General features: G+C 44.8%; 1 protein-coding gene and 1 long non-coding RNA gene across 3 annotated transcripts in view; both read left to right on the top strand.

Moving 5' to 3' along the window:
- Nucleotides 1-15,348, top strand: part of LOC144179960 (ubiquitin-conjugating enzyme E2 Z-like) — a 43,020-nt gene that overhangs the window by 14,324 nt on the left and 13,348 nt on the right. The window lies entirely within an intron of this gene.
- On the top strand, nucleotides 3,528-8,220 carry LOC144180519 (uncharacterized). 2 transcript variants are annotated; one of them, XR_013324449.1, is made up of 5 exons: nucleotides 3,528-3,656; nucleotides 4,748-4,916; nucleotides 5,112-5,257; nucleotides 5,350-5,471; nucleotides 6,527-8,220. It is a non-coding gene; the product is annotated as an uncharacterized LOC144180519 (long non-coding RNA). The 2 variants fall into 2 exon arrangements; XR_013324450.1 differs by having other exon boundaries at nucleotides 3,549-3,656; nucleotides 4,278-4,916.

Genomic DNA, 15,348 nt, shown 5'->3' with positions numbered 1-15,348 from the left:
GCTTTTGAGTACGTGCATGCCCACTATGCGTGTACTTACATTAAACACTGCTGGTTTGCGTCACCGTTATACGACTACACGGTGCAGCGCTAGCTTGCCGTTTCATTTCGCGGTTCAGTGACAAAATGCAGCGAGCTTCAGAAGCGTGAAATCTGTTTTGTGATTCCAAAAGTAGTGGCCGTAAAACAAAATGGTCCGGCGAGCGAACTGAGCGGCCGTCCCGTTTCCTTGTTTGCTCTCACTTAATTTAATTACGCTCTTGCATCACATATCCCCAGTTCGCACTTAGCAGACTACAATAAGGGTCGGCAACGTATTCAGGTGTAGTGCCGAGTTGCATGAAGTCGGCACGGCGGAGGGCTGAATGGCAAATCAGGTGGGACAGGGGGGGGGGCTTTGAAGGCAAAGAGAAAAAAATTCCGCGGATTGCCAATAATATTTGACAATAATCTGGCAAAGTGTGAATATGGGGAGCAATGCAGCTGGAAACGATACATTTTCTGACCTGGTCTCCCGGTGAAACACTATTTACGGTCAAAACTGGCGTGTCGGCGTTCAGGTTGTTAATAACAGGGGGAGGGGGGGGGGGGGTTGACAACGTGCTGGGGGCCGCATAATACAGCCCCGCGGGCCACATTCGGCCCGCGGGCTGTAGGTTGCCGACCCCTGCAGACGATATAACCAACACAGTCAGTGACGATCGCATGCAAATACTTGGTCCGCGCCCCGTGTATGTAGCTGTGTTATGTTTTGTAAATATAGAATTACACATCTCTGCAACAGCTGACGTGCGATTTGGTGCTTGGTTTGCGTCCTTTAGTTGCGCTTAATTTGTTTATTTGACGCTGTCTTACCTACTCGCTAGTATACATGTACCCTAGCTGCCGTTCGTAAATCGCATGACGTAAAATGTTAAGCAAGAATCATTTAGTTTGCGAAAATACAAAATAAAATTTCCACTCGTTTTGAAGGCGTTTGCCAGGCCAGCAGTCTCAGCTGAGTCGACTGCGCTTCTCGGTCGCGTCGTCTTGTATATGCTCCCGCTGAAGGAACCCTTTACAGTTACCTCAGGCTATAGGATGAGCAGCATTCTGTGTTTATGGTACACTTGCGAACTCTTTCTTTGTTAACAGTACGCAAGAAGAAAGAACGATAAGGATAGTGAGGAAGTTAGACCAACCGACTTGGGGATACTGTCCCACGTCGCTAAGATCGCGACAGCTCACTCAAAAGAAAGCTGATAAATCCGCTTGTTGTAGCGGATATTATTTTGTTTAGCCTCTGCAAATACTTTAAGGGCATTTTAGTCTAAGTATGCAGTCACTTAAACGCACCACAATGTGATTAAATTAAGTACAACCAACTTTTGCTCTGGCTTGTAATTGAAAACACATGGAGGGCGGTCAGGGTCGTCTGCTTTTGTATACTACCCGGAGGCGTCGGCCACTACACTCTTAATCTGGTTCCACATAAGTTCCAGTTAACAAGGGTGATCCATATATTTTATGTGGATCCAAACGAAAGAGTAACTGGAACGAAGCATATAGGTGGATCTTATCTGGAACCGTCAGCTTGTTTTCTTTATGTTCGTGGTTTTTATCTGGAACCGAAGAAATGGGGTCATGCGATGTCGGCGGTTCCAGTTACTGTTCCACTTATGTCCCAGTAAACGGTTGGGGAGAGTGCGTTTGTATATTTTTTGCTCGTGTCTTGTTCCACATAAATTGTGCATGGCAGTGAAGTATGCTCTCTTTCATGCATCAACTGGAACAATGAACCGCATATATATTAGGTGCTTCTTGACCCAAGATGCACGTGCGCGTTTACGCGCACACCGCACATAAAATTTAATGAACTTCGCCGACATCTATGAAAATGCCTTGCAGCAGTTAACGTTCATAATACGGCTAAGCTGTAGTTTTAGTGATGTCCTTTGACAGAAAACAAAATCCCACTTTTTTGTCAACGCCGTACAAAGCATTAAAAATGTCGAGAGGAGGATATCTTAGGCAAAAGAAGAAATTGCAGGAACCCATTTCCAGGTGTTCTGCGGCACCCAAACCACTTTTGTGAACATCGTATTTTTCTAATTTGAGGCGTCAAGTATACAAATCACCAGTGACTTCAATTTGAGAAGGACTAAACGTCTTCCCTTTCCCCGTCTGCCGTTCGGGCAAAGCCATAGCTGCTATAGCGCTGAAGAATTCGTGGTGCTTTTGTGAACATCTTCATTACGAAACACTTATTGAGGCCATTACATTTTATGCATTTGGTTTACAAAGTTTCGCAGAAACGGCAGTTTTTGTTCAACACTCAGTCATCATCTCGCTGTGGTGTAGTACGCGCTCAATGGTACTTAGTCCACGTTACTTATGTTGTGATGGGGTACATACATAATGGTAACCGACTGCGTCACATTTTACACCGCACACATCATGCTACGCATGCAGTTATATGCTAAAAAGTTCGTTTTTGTATTTTGTCTCGTCCCGGCTATTAATTTTCACAAGCAAAAACGAAAGCCTCTCTGCAGGATGAGAACGACACAGAACCCGGAGAACTAAATCTACCCCGCGGCATCTGCCTTACATTCTATATATTTATACTGAAATGTCATTCTTATTTCAAATTATCCATTGCAGTATCGCGAGAATTCGCAGTGTTACCCTAATGTTGTTACTTGTCATAGTAATTCAAGTTCACCGAATGACCTGCCTTCTCCTCCTGGTCCCCCGTTGCTCTTTTCCTACACTATTGGTGTTCATGAAGACAAATTGCTGGAAAACGGGAAGGTGTATTATTACTCGCTTATTAGCGAGTAATCACACTGGATTCACCATACGGAAGTAGTTTTCTATAACGTGGATACCAAAGAGCGTCGCAGTATATATTACTGGTATTGGAAAGACTTGTTGTCAAGAGAACGCAGTCAATAAAGAAGCGTCGTTTTGTTTTCACTGCAAAAAACGAAATAAAGCTGTCATCGAAGTTTATGCACACATACCGCACGCGCTCACGGCCCGCGGCGAGAAACAACTTTAGCCCAACTAACGTGTTAAATTGGCTAATATCTGAGCTCTTTGTTCCAGCCTCAGAGCCGCGTAGACGTCCGCTTAGAGGCCTACTCCCATTTTCCGAAGCAAATATAAGCGATCACGGGTGCTGAGCTTGTGATCTCTTCCGCGGACTGGTCACTGGCCACGGCGTGCATCGCCCAAGGCACGGAGGAAGAAAAAGTTGGCCGAAACCATTACGAAACGACCGCCACTTCAGTACGGCATGCCGTGCGCATGCGTTGACAGCCGCAAGGCAGCGCCGCTTGCGTTGATGCATGGTATAGTGGGACGGCATCGGGTACAACGACGATGAGGGAAAAACGGGACTGCGTGAACACTTTTAACGACAGCAGCGCCCCTACGTCTCAACGTTTTTGCAAGCTAGTTTTTGTTTGTCCGCATGCAGCGCCACCAGTGGCCTTCTATAGCGGTGTTCTTTATTGCTCGCGTTATGCGCCTGATGTACTAAATGAACTGTCGGTCAGACTGGCGGGAAACGTTACCAGTTGCGTGAAACCAGTGAAACTGCGGATTTCTTCATGCCCTCGGGCTGTATTTACTGTTCGACGAAGTGAAGTTTTGCCGGGAGGCGCAAAAAAGGTCAGTGCTGCTTATTTATGTTCTGGTAACGGTTGTTGTTCATTGACTTGTTCATCACTGCGTCCGATAAACGTGCCGCTCCGCTGCCTGTTCGATGCGAGAAACGTTTGACTGCATACGTTAGCTAGTGCTATTTAGAAAGTTGCTGGTGCGCGCATTTCTCGAGTCTGCATGTCCCCTTCAGGTGTGGTGTTGCTTAGTTGTATATTGACGGTTGCTGTACCTGTCAGCGGTGCTGAATCTTCTCGAGTTAGTCGCACGCTATTATCTCGCGCGCACACACTGCACGGCTTATTTGTCGGAGCGTCTGTCTTTCGCCTTATCGGTATTTTCAAACTTCCGTGTTAATTGCGTTGTGTTGGTCTTCTGAGAGCCATACATTTACTGTGCTAATCACGTTATTCCGCCTAATGTTGATGTGCGTTCAAGACGTTGGCGGCAGCACTGCTTACGTTTATCTGTGCTGTGTGTGTAGTTGTGCCCCGTTTCTTCCAATGCCTTCGATGAATTCAGATGGTCTATTTACACTAGTCAACTTTAGTTGGCTCCCTGACGTGTAGTGAATTCGGGAAAGTGGTTGTCTGAGCAGCGGCGTAGTAACAAAACGTTCCTTTTGTGGAGGGGAAGTCAGGTGGAAACACGCAGAAAGTGTGGAGCCGTTCCTATGCTGTCAATGTCAGTGGTAACCTGAGACCTCAGAATGATTGCCCATAAAGCTCACGTGTGGACTATTAGAAGTTTTAACGTCACAAAGTAAGTTTAAAAATAATTCATTCCTGCTATTTTATGCTATCAATGTCAGTGGCAGCTAGAGAGTTGGAATAATTTTCGAAACGCTCAGGTGCAAAGTTGTTGAATCATGATGTGCACCTAACATTAATCCATTTTTGTTCTCCTTTGAACGTAGAAATTATACTGCAAAAGCAGATTGCTACATTCTGTATTCATACTCTATGACCTGTTCAGAAAGAGTCTGTGGCTGACTGTGGAGACATTTGGCCCTCCACTGATAGGTTGTGACAAATGTTTTTGTTTCTCTGCAAAAAAAAATGAAAACAAATTATTTCCATTCTTTACATGCTCCTGCGCAGTCATGGCTGTGGCATTTACTGGCTGAAGACATCTTCGGCATGCTGAAGGGTCGTCGGGGAGAGTGCGGCGGATTATGAATGCCCTGTGGAGCTCATAAGCCACAAAAGAGTACCTTTTGAGTCGTGCATATTGTGCAGATATTCAGCAGTTCGCATAGCCCAAGGACAGGTGAGCTTAAAGTATGTTCAAATATTTTTATATCTCAAATTGTTTAGCAAGAAAAGATTACCAGGGCTTCCGGTGTAAAAAAGACATTCGACTTTCGTGGGACGAATCAGACATTGTTCAATATTTTCTCGTGCTCCCTGGGTAAAGCAAGGCATAAATTTATTCTCTGATATTTTTGTACTGTTTATTTTCTAGGCAATAGGGTGAAGATAGACCTAAAACAGCTGTACAAGGAATGCATATGGCCATTTTAATTGTATTTGGACCCCTTCTTGGAAGTGTATCATCAGAAGGCAACACATTAGAGCTCTTGCACGGGATAAAATCATTGCATTCTACAAGTAAGTACGCACTGCCATTTTTGGGTCTTTCATGGCGCGTTTTTAGGTAGTTTCTTTGTAACTAATGGTTTGAAACTTGAACTTTTTTTCAGTGACAGCTTGGCCTGTGCTCAAGGTGACAGTAGGAGCTTTTCGGAACACGTTAGCGAAAGTTTCCTGGAAGTGCACTTTGAGACGTCCCTGGCAGAAACACCCGGGTCATAATTTTGGTTGGGTAAGCTGGCATTTTGTTTTTGCGGGACTCAATTTCAGGGCCTGTTCATCCTAATAAAATCTCACTGTTAACAAGTTATCGTGAACGCTAATATTGGCCATTGTGTTCACATTCCGCCTATTACTAATGCTCCAACAGTGGCAAAAAAAAAACACTATTTTGTATTTAAGTTTTGAAAATATTTAGCTTTTACACCTTGAGAGTTGTTGCTGTGATTTGCCAGCACCACGGACACGCCCAACGTGGTTGCTGCTACAACAATACGGTGGCAACTGACGATTTAAATTTCCCGCTTTTAATACGCCCGTAGCACTAATAATACTCCCAAATACAGCCGTAGCATGAGCAATGCTTGCATTGGATTTTGACAGGTGGGTAAATAAGGGGTAATTTTTTAAGGGAATTGTTTAGAGCACAGAAAGTGTCGTCTGCAAGAAAATGTGCTATAGTTGTGATTTATAAGAAAATTGTGCAACAGCCTAGTTCAGCATTAGTCAGCTCAACTTCTGCCTCATACCACTACGAACCATGGAGGTAATACATATCGAGAGGGAAATATTTTAGGTGCAACTAATTCCCCCAAAAATTTCTGCCACAGTGCGATATTTATGATTTCCTATGACTGGCCATTTATTTCTTTGCGGTAGAAACATCGTTTAGCTGTAAGTTATATTAAGCCAGCCTCACTACAGCATTCTAGGGAGCACATTATACAGTACAGAGAACATTTTTTGCAGAGAGAAGGTGTGTAAAATATAATGCCGAAATGTGATTATAGTAATTATTATTTGATTTATTTAATAAACGAAACCTCTCAAAGATAAAAAAACCTTATATTCAGGATGCCGATGCAGCAAAGTGGGATACTTTCCAGAATCAGGGCAATTTCGTTGATTGTCTGGTGATATTGTTTAGCGCACTCTCACCTTTAGCAGCACTCCCAGAAAAAACGCAAGAAATCACTGATTTTAAATCAATTACTGTGTTATGAAAGGGCCTAAGCAACTCACTCATTTAAAGCAACCATGTAACAAAATATTCTTGTTTCTTTGAAGGTACATGAGGTGAGCAGTAAGTCTCCTCGAGGCCCGGTTATTCTGAGAGAAGGGACTGGCGCCATCAATATTGCTCGCAAGAAACACATCAGGGATTCGCCGCCTGCATTGTCACTTCAGGATGTGGTCATCCTCTTCGCCGCATATGTCATCTTTTTCATCGTGTCATCATGTTCATATGGTTGTGTGCCTTTGGAGAGTTCTTGGGACTTTTGCAGGGAGTTCTTGGAAAGCATGTGAAGTTTGACAGTGGCCTGGTGTCATTTAAGTTGGAGTCTCTGTTGAAATAGCTCTACTTGGGATTTTAAATTATTGGTAGAGGTTAAAATATCTCTTGAAAGGCATGAAGGAGGTCAGATGAAAGGCATGAAGGGGGGGGAAATCAGATGAAGAGGTTTAAGTTACTGGCACATGCAAGTTTTATGTCAACTTAACACTGAAGTCGTGCCTTATTTTTCATCATTGGCACAATGCGCAGGCTGCCTTTGAATCTATAGTGGGTGTTAATGTAGTTCATGGCACCGCATTGTAACGTCCTTATTATTCAAGTGTAGCTCATTAGATTTTTTTTCATGGCAGTGCTGCTGCTGATGCAAAAATGACAGTGCTTATTTACGCAGATGGCTTGCGCCTTCATTGATAAATTTTAGTACTGTAAGTGAGCTGACACCCATGCCGTAGAAGAATTTAAAATGTGCTTATTTGGCTTGAACAAGTCTTCTCCTTTGAACAAAGTTGCATTTCTTGCTTGGCGGAAGCAGGGGTTTGGTCACAATTACACTACAGCAAGACGGGAGGGTTTTTATAGCACGCAACTGTGAATTTTACCTAAGGTAAAACGTTGAGGCTGGAAAAAATGCTTTCAAGTCTGCTTTGTAAAACTGGTCCCCTGTATGATTCAACGCTGGCTTGTTTGCTTCTTAAGGATGTCTGACTTGTTCCCGCTTGAATTGATGACGTATATAATTAGTCTGCTTGTTAAATTTTATTATGTGTAACATGCTTCCAGCTACCTGGTTTGCAAAATTATATAATATTCACGCTGGCTTTCACGAGATTTTCGGGGATGAATTATTTTGAACAACTACAAATTGTTTGGTCAAGTAACGTTCCTTAAGTCAAAGGCCTTTTCAGGACGCTCATAAAGTCTATTTTGCCTACATATAGCTTGATGTTACACTTACGTCTGGTGTCAGGAAACTACTATCTTTAATAATCGTGTTTTAATTGTGGCATACTGCCGCATGTGACCTCTCGTGTCAAAATGTTTTATCGTTAATCTTGGCTCGAGCGTTGTTTTCCTAAACTCTTGCACTGCACCGTTGTAGGTTTCTGATAATACAACCGTGTATGGCTTGTTTTTAGGCCTTTCCCTACAATTTAATAGCAAACTGCATTTTCCCAAACAGTTATGCGTAAACATAGTATGGCAAGCGCAATGAGTAATTCCGCCTTTGAATTACCTTGGTTTATCTGATAAGACAGCATATTTGATGCTCACTGTTGTATAATGTCTGTGTCAGTGCCGCGGTAGACGCACACGTCTATTTATTTATGAAGCAGTCGACCCTAATACCGTCTTTATTAACCATGTTTTTGAGTGAAAGTGAATATGTGAAAATGCCACTTGGAGCCTAGTGTTATCTTTATGGTATTTATTCCTTGTACATTGGTCATTTTCTGTGCAATTTAAAATAGACAGCTATTAAAATCTGAAATGTATGAATACTAACACTCAATAAAGTTGTATAGTATGTTGAAAAGCAGTGTATGAGTCATAATAGTTTGTTTCGTGCGTATTTTAATGCAAGTATATTGTTTCTTTTATATGCAGCTGAAACCCAGCACAGGATTCTGCGGGTGAAGCCAAAGAGGGTGTGCCGCTCTAGGTGCCTCAGACCAACTTTTATATAGAACTGTGCTCCGATAGGCAACTGTTGAGAACTGTCAGGGACCACACTGCTGCGGTGGTTTCTGCTTTCCAATTGTTTGTTGGTATCACTGCGGGTCATATATCAAGGCTGTGTTAAAATGGTGCTTGCGGTTTCCTGCTGATACCAATGCATCCGCCAGCCTGGCATATGACCTCGGTGTATACCGACAGGAAAGCAGAAATATTGGAAAAGTGTAGTCCCAGGACAGCTTCCCAATGCCTATAGGAACACCGTTTTATATAAACAGCTGGTCTGAAGGTACCTGGAACGGCGCACCGGATAAATTCCATAATCATTTTACATGGATCAATGTTCCAGTAACTTAACTCTTTCGCTACCGCAGAAAATTGACCAATTTTGGGGGGTCCAAGAAAACATTTTTTTTTTCTGCTAAAAAATTATTTAGGCACTAATTGCAGGAGCACAAAATGCAGATTACTTAACGGCCTTTCCAATAACACCAGTTTTTTAAAGGTTTTCATATATCATAGTTGTGAAAAAAAATATCAAAATCAAAAGTTTTGTCAAGTTGTCGAAAAAAATGATAAAAAAGGAGTTGTGTATATCAAACCACCGGTAGTAGAAAAAAATTAGAATATACATTTTGCAGGGAAACATTTCAAAAACACACCCTAAAAAAAATGTCGACTTGCGCGGAACAGTTTTTCAGATATAAAAAAAAAATGTTAGCACGCACGGTGCTCGTGTCATGCGGTGAAGCCCAACCTCTAATTCAAACTGTGCAATTTTGGGTGGTTCCTTGAAATAAATCTGGCGGTTTGACGTTATCAGAGGCACCAATTTGCCCCCACATAACGTAAAAACATCTTGTCAATGGCTGACTTTGCATTTACAGCGAGCACAATATTTGGGACAAGCACGCGATGCTGTGGCTGATGTTTGTTGTCGGAACGGCATGGCTGATGTTTGTTGTCGTTCACGGTCAGTTATCTCTCAAAACATAAAGCTGAGCTTTATTATCATCTTCTTACTCGCAATTGTAGCCTTGCTCGCAAAAATGAGGTACGATGAGCTAGAATCGTCCCCTGCGATCTTTGGCCGAGTAGCAGTCGCGCGCTAAAAAAGATCAGCACAACGAGCCTCCTCTATTGCAGCGCCACCTAACATTTTTCAAATGAAACAGTACAAAAACTTATCAGAGACTCCGTCCGAATAGACAGTTCAACTAAGCAGCAACATTAGACACCCGGATATACCCTCGCATGAAAACGAAACTGGAAGGCGAACAGCTGGCAGTGTAAGGCCGGTTTGAAGCGCTGTCCTCGGCGGAACAGATATCTGGCGACTGGGTGTGACCTTTTGACTTGCATCTGAAGTTCTTATCGCAGAAATCGGGTTAGGGTGGGGGGAAATGAGGAGCGGCGTGCTTTGTTCGAGGATCAGTCGCGGACGCTTCAGGCGCCATGGCAGTTAGCCTTGAAGTTGGGTAACTGCGTAGTTGCGCTAAATATGAATTTCGCGATGCAGAAACGAAACCGAAACTGTTGTAAACTGTTTGGGAATGGTCCTGGGGTAAGTAGAACTACCAGAGTACATAGGACAACTTGCGCAAAGGCAATAAAACTGCCTAAAATCATAAAGTAGCTTTGCAACCAGGCACTGCTTGACATTTTCAGCCGATTTCTGGGATTATTACTGTCAGAGCGTGAACCTGACGATTGAAAATCGTTTGCTAGTTCCCCATTCACGCCCTGATAGCAAAAAACAAGCGCTGGTGCAGAGTAATTACGAGTTAAACGCATTCATCGTTGGTAGCCTTGAGGCGCGATGACCACGCCCCTTTTCCACAACCAGGTGATTCAAAAGCGTGTCAAAAATCACGTTTCCGTTGCAAAAATGAAAACAAAACTGATTTTGAAAGGCCATTTTCTGATCTAACTCCGAACAGCTTTACTTGTTCGAGAAACGCCTGGAACGCTATGAAAAGGCGCTCCCAAAAGTATCGATCAAATTGATCGATTTTGATAGGCGCGGTAGCGAAAGAGTTAAACTACCCTTTTATTTGGAACAGTGATCCGCATACTTTTATTTGGAACACCGATCCACATAATTTAGTTGCAAAAATATGTGGTGCACTGTTCCACTTAATTTTCAGGATATGTGGAACACGGTTCCAATTATATAACTGGAACTTTTTTGCAAAAAAGTTCCAGTTACTAAGTGGATCTTACGTGGAACCAGATTAAGAGTGTAGGGGTGCTGCATGTCGCCAAAACTCCAGTGCAGAAGCCCTATATCACGGTTCGCTATCTGCCTAACAGACGTAATAGCTTAATAAACACACCGTTCGTTTAAGCCCACAAAGCTTGAGGGCGCACTCAAAATTGCTGTAAATACTGCCGAAATACTTAGAAATTTTAAATAACAAGATGGAAAAACACGCTGGGAAACTTGATTCCCATGCAGACTAATAAGACTCGGTGCTCAGCGTGGACAGGCATTTGTCTTTTGAGATCTCATGTCTTCGTTTCCTGCTCTTTCCGCAGCCGTCAATCTTTACCGCAATACAGATTCTGTATTTTTTCTGCTTGCTCCATTAGCGCGAACCTTGTTTAGCCTTTTTTTTTACAAAGCTGCTGCAGGCTCCCGCAGCAGCGCAGTTTACTACGAAATATGATTCCAGTATCGTCTACACCCGGCCGTGTTTTGTCTCTTCGCTTCAACGGGTGACCAAGGACCATGTTTGGGACATCTGGGAACACAACAGCATTCATCAACCTGTTAGTGCGTGGTTATCACTCAAATTTCTGGTTCGTAGAAAAGCAGCTCGGTGCATTTTTGGGTTGATTACCGTGCACTTATGTATGCGATTCCCATAATAGACGATGCTCTGGACAGCTTGCAGGGTAGGGGATATACACCAGCCCTGACCTTCCCAGAGGCTACTCCCAGGTTTCAATACGTGAATCCGACAGGCACTATAGCATTGCTACACCCAAGGGCCTTTAGGACTATGCAGTGCTCCGGCTGCGTTTGAATAGCTTATGGACTCAGTGCTGTGTGAGCTAAAGAGAAAAACATGTTTATTTTGCATAGGCGGTGTCCTTATCTTCCCTTTCACTTTTCCTCAACATCTTGTGCATCTGGGTGATGTGCTGACATGCTTTTTGTACAATGGCCTTCAGCTCAACGCATTGAATTGTCGTTTTTATAGCAAAATTATTGAAGTATTTTCCCGTGCCTTCAGCGAAGAAGGCATGCATTCCGACACGGACCAATATTACAGGTGTTCTCGACTTTTTCTTCCACCACACACAAAAACAGTTTCCGGACATTCCACTCTGTGAAGGCTCAGCAAACCCGTGTGCGATGGGTGTGTTAACGTGGTGCTTCCCCTGCCAGTGTGTGCCGTACGTTCGCGCCGAAGGTCAGGTCGCTATGGAACCACAGTCTCTCGCACCCGTTGCAGCTGTAGCCAAAATAATGTTGCGGAACTTTTTTTTTTTTTTTTTGGTGGGGGGGGGGGGGAGGGAACTGGCGGATGCGCCACTGAACTCTCTCATGTTGGCACCTTTGTGCCGAAGGCTCTTGCGGCACTCAGGATATGCAGCGCCGGTTCTCGCTCGTCGCTTATTTCCCGACTCGCGGCAACGCTCGCCGGACGCCGCATTAATATCCGCACGCCGTCGAAAGCTGCACTCGCGTAGCTGTTATGGGGTTTCGTTAGCGTAGTATCAACAAGTTGTCTTTTCTCTGCAGCACCCAATGTGGGAAAGCAAGCCTACAAAGACCATGCTGACGCCAATCTTCTTAAAGTCGGCTTCTAGTTACAGCGAATTGCTGAAAAAATATTAATTTCAGGGGCAATACAAGCCAGCTTATGACAAAATATCAAGGCCCTCTTACCTTATCGGTGTAAGCTTGGTCTTTATGAGACAATCAATCTTACACTGACCACCTTAGAGTCGACTGCCCTTCTAAACGCAAATGCAGTTCTGAAAAGACATTTTCATGGGCATTTTAAACCATATTACATCAGAATGTGAAGGCGCTGACACCTAATCGGTGTAAGCTTGTTGTTTGTAAGCTGACTTTCCCCATTTCCCAAAGGGACGCCACAACATCCCGTATCCCGCAAAAACACTCCGCAGCTTCTTCGGACACGCGTCTTACTTCCTCTTGTTCGCGCTTTCGCCGCTATTTCTGCAACTCTCAAGAGACTTCTGCACCTCGAAGTTCCCCTCATGTAATCTGACGATTATTATAACAGCTTATCAAGATACCAAAGACACTCTCACTTCTCGCACAGTGTTGTGCGAGAGAGATAAAACGAGACCGGCACTTATTTGTAGCGACGCCAGAGGGACGATCATTGGCGCTGTCGTCCTCATACGTCATGATCAGTCTACAGTGTGCACATTTGGATTCGGCCATTCGCCCTTTCACGTCTGGTGTAGCAAGCTACAGCATGATCAAACAGAGGCCTTTGGCTGTCGTTTGGGATGTACATAAACGTCGACAATACGTATGGCCGCCATTTCCCAATTGTGACAGGGCACGGCGCACTGTGCTAGTTCTCGAATCCCGAAATAGTTGCCGGGATGTCTATGCCACTGAATTCTGCGTTTACAAAAAGACGACTTACCTGCCACGTGTATGTCGGGAAAGAAACACCTTGATGCGGGCGCCTTAACACATCGCCTGCTGTTGTTACACTTACGAGATGCTTGCCTAAATTCCACCACAGTTTTTTTGCCGTTCGCGCTTGTTGACTCCGTCGCGATCACAGGATGCCATGATTTCAGGTAGGTCCAACGGGGAGGTCGATATTGCAAGACTATAGTCGACTGACCGCACGCCACAACATAGCCTACGAATAGTCGCCCACGACGCGAGCTAACAAAATTTTCGCTTGTATACATGGAGCGCTGTGTTGCTACAGTTAGCACCCTACATGAAAAAAAAAAAAAGGTTTTTGTTGCGCCTCAGGCTTTGTAGCGGCTGAGTTCAGGAGCCTTCCACAACAATGTTGTCGCTGAGCACATCAGCTATTACAGAACGCAGGACCTGATCCGGTGCGCTGTTTTCTTCTGGTATATTTACAAAGGCTTCTCTGTACGTCGCGTCCTGTACCTCGTGTCAGCGCCGTCAAAAGCGCCCTACATCTCTTTTCACTGCACATATCACTTATCCTGCTCAGCCTTAAATACATCTGGATTTGATTGCACGGGTGGTAACCTGCAATTGTTGAAGGTTGCTGCTGGATTGTGACTGCTGCTGACAATTTCACACGTAGTGATGAGATGGCTTCCGCGCGTACTGGATGCCCTGAAGACGTATCCAGCTTATCGCAAATAATCCTGTATCGGGCTCGGCGCGCCTGATATTTTTTTGGGGTGATCGAAGCAACATTTTCGCTCAAACATATTTTCCGGGGCACAATGCCGCACGAAGAATTCACACACTGACTACTGGATATCACCTTCAGACGAACGGCCTTACTGCAGAGCCTCTTCATCATACGTTTTCCGACATGATTCAGTTGCACATCATGCCTGATCTTTCTTTTTTTTTTTTGCAGTGAAGTTTAGTGTTCTCACTGATGGCGTCTGTAACGCGAAAACGCCCTGCAGGAAAGCCAACTTTTTCTGACGATGATGATGAATGATTGTGGGTAAGGCGAAAGAAAAAGACACTTCAGTGTCCAGAATAGAACCTTGGTCCCCCGCGCTATGAAGCCGGCGTCTATCCTATTGCTCCATTTTCACATGGTCGAAACTTAGTCGGAACTCAGACGACAACCGAAGAATTCGCCACGAGAAAGCTTCGCGTTCAACCAACGTCGTGGTTAGGCGGAGGGGTGCATGAGTTTTGTTACATTCGCGTACAATACGGCAACCCCACCGACCACTTGTTATTTCCTGTTTTTGTGCACGGCGGACTACTGTATTTTGTCCTCGACACCCTGTTCTTTCCCGCAACTCTGTCGAACTTTGCCAAAGGTTTCGAACGTCTTATGGCTCACCACAAATTCTGCCGCCGGCTTGGTCTGGAGACACTGATGAATATCTGCCTTATACGCATAACAGTGAAACAGCGCTTAAGCGAAGACAGTAAAATATTACACAGACACGGGCCCACACGGCAGCCCGAGCACTTGTCTCCCGGGCGTACGATGTGGACTCTTCCCTCCACGGAGCCAGATCGACCAGGGACAGTCTCCTCACATTCCGAGAGGTCACACAGCATTATCGCCTCTCCCGCCGCAAGCTACCACCCGCTCACTCATCCCTCACTCTGGAGGAGGAACGCCTCTGGCGTCAACTCCAAACGGAATCTCTACCGTGCAGAGCCGTCCTCCATCATGTCCACCCCTCCCTCTACCCATCCTCACTCTGCCCCCGCTGCGGTGAAAAAGCCACGGTCCAACACCAAATGTGGGCTTGTAATGAGGACCCATTTCCTCCAATTAATTCTCCTGACCAGTGGATGGAGGCGTTGGGCCGCTCGGACCCCCAGCTCCAGAAGGAGCTCGTGACTCGAGCGGCTGAAGTCGTCGCGACCCTTCGGATCGTGCCCACCGCGCCCTAACCCTTTATGTGAATAAAGTTATTTCTCTCTCTCTCTACACAGACACGAGCAAAGACACAGAAAAAGACACAGACATTATGAACCAACCAGCTCAAACCAAAACGTTAGTTCGATTCTGCCTTAAACGGCACCCCACCCCGCACCGTTAATTTCAACCCGCCGATGAAGTCCTTCAAAAGACATACATCTGTGTACCTCAAAGTGAAACGTTCCTTTACGGTTTTAGCGCACCTAGGGCAAACACCACCAACCAGTTATGCGTAATCTGTGTTACTGCACCTTATGAACCACCGTCACTGAGGCAACGAGGTCATTCATGTGTTGCTGCCAAGGACT

The sequence above is a fragment of the Haemaphysalis longicornis genome, unplaced genomic scaffold (assembly GCF_048455015.1).
Source record: "Haemaphysalis longicornis isolate Haplotype H1 unplaced genomic scaffold, Haemaphysalis longicornis Haplotype H1 scaffold_4, whole genome shotgun sequence".
Taxonomy (NCBI): domain Eukaryota; kingdom Metazoa; phylum Arthropoda; class Arachnida; order Ixodida; family Ixodidae; genus Haemaphysalis; species Haemaphysalis longicornis.
Note: the sequence above shows the minus strand (reverse complement) of the source record. Positions and strands in the feature narration are given on the sequence as shown.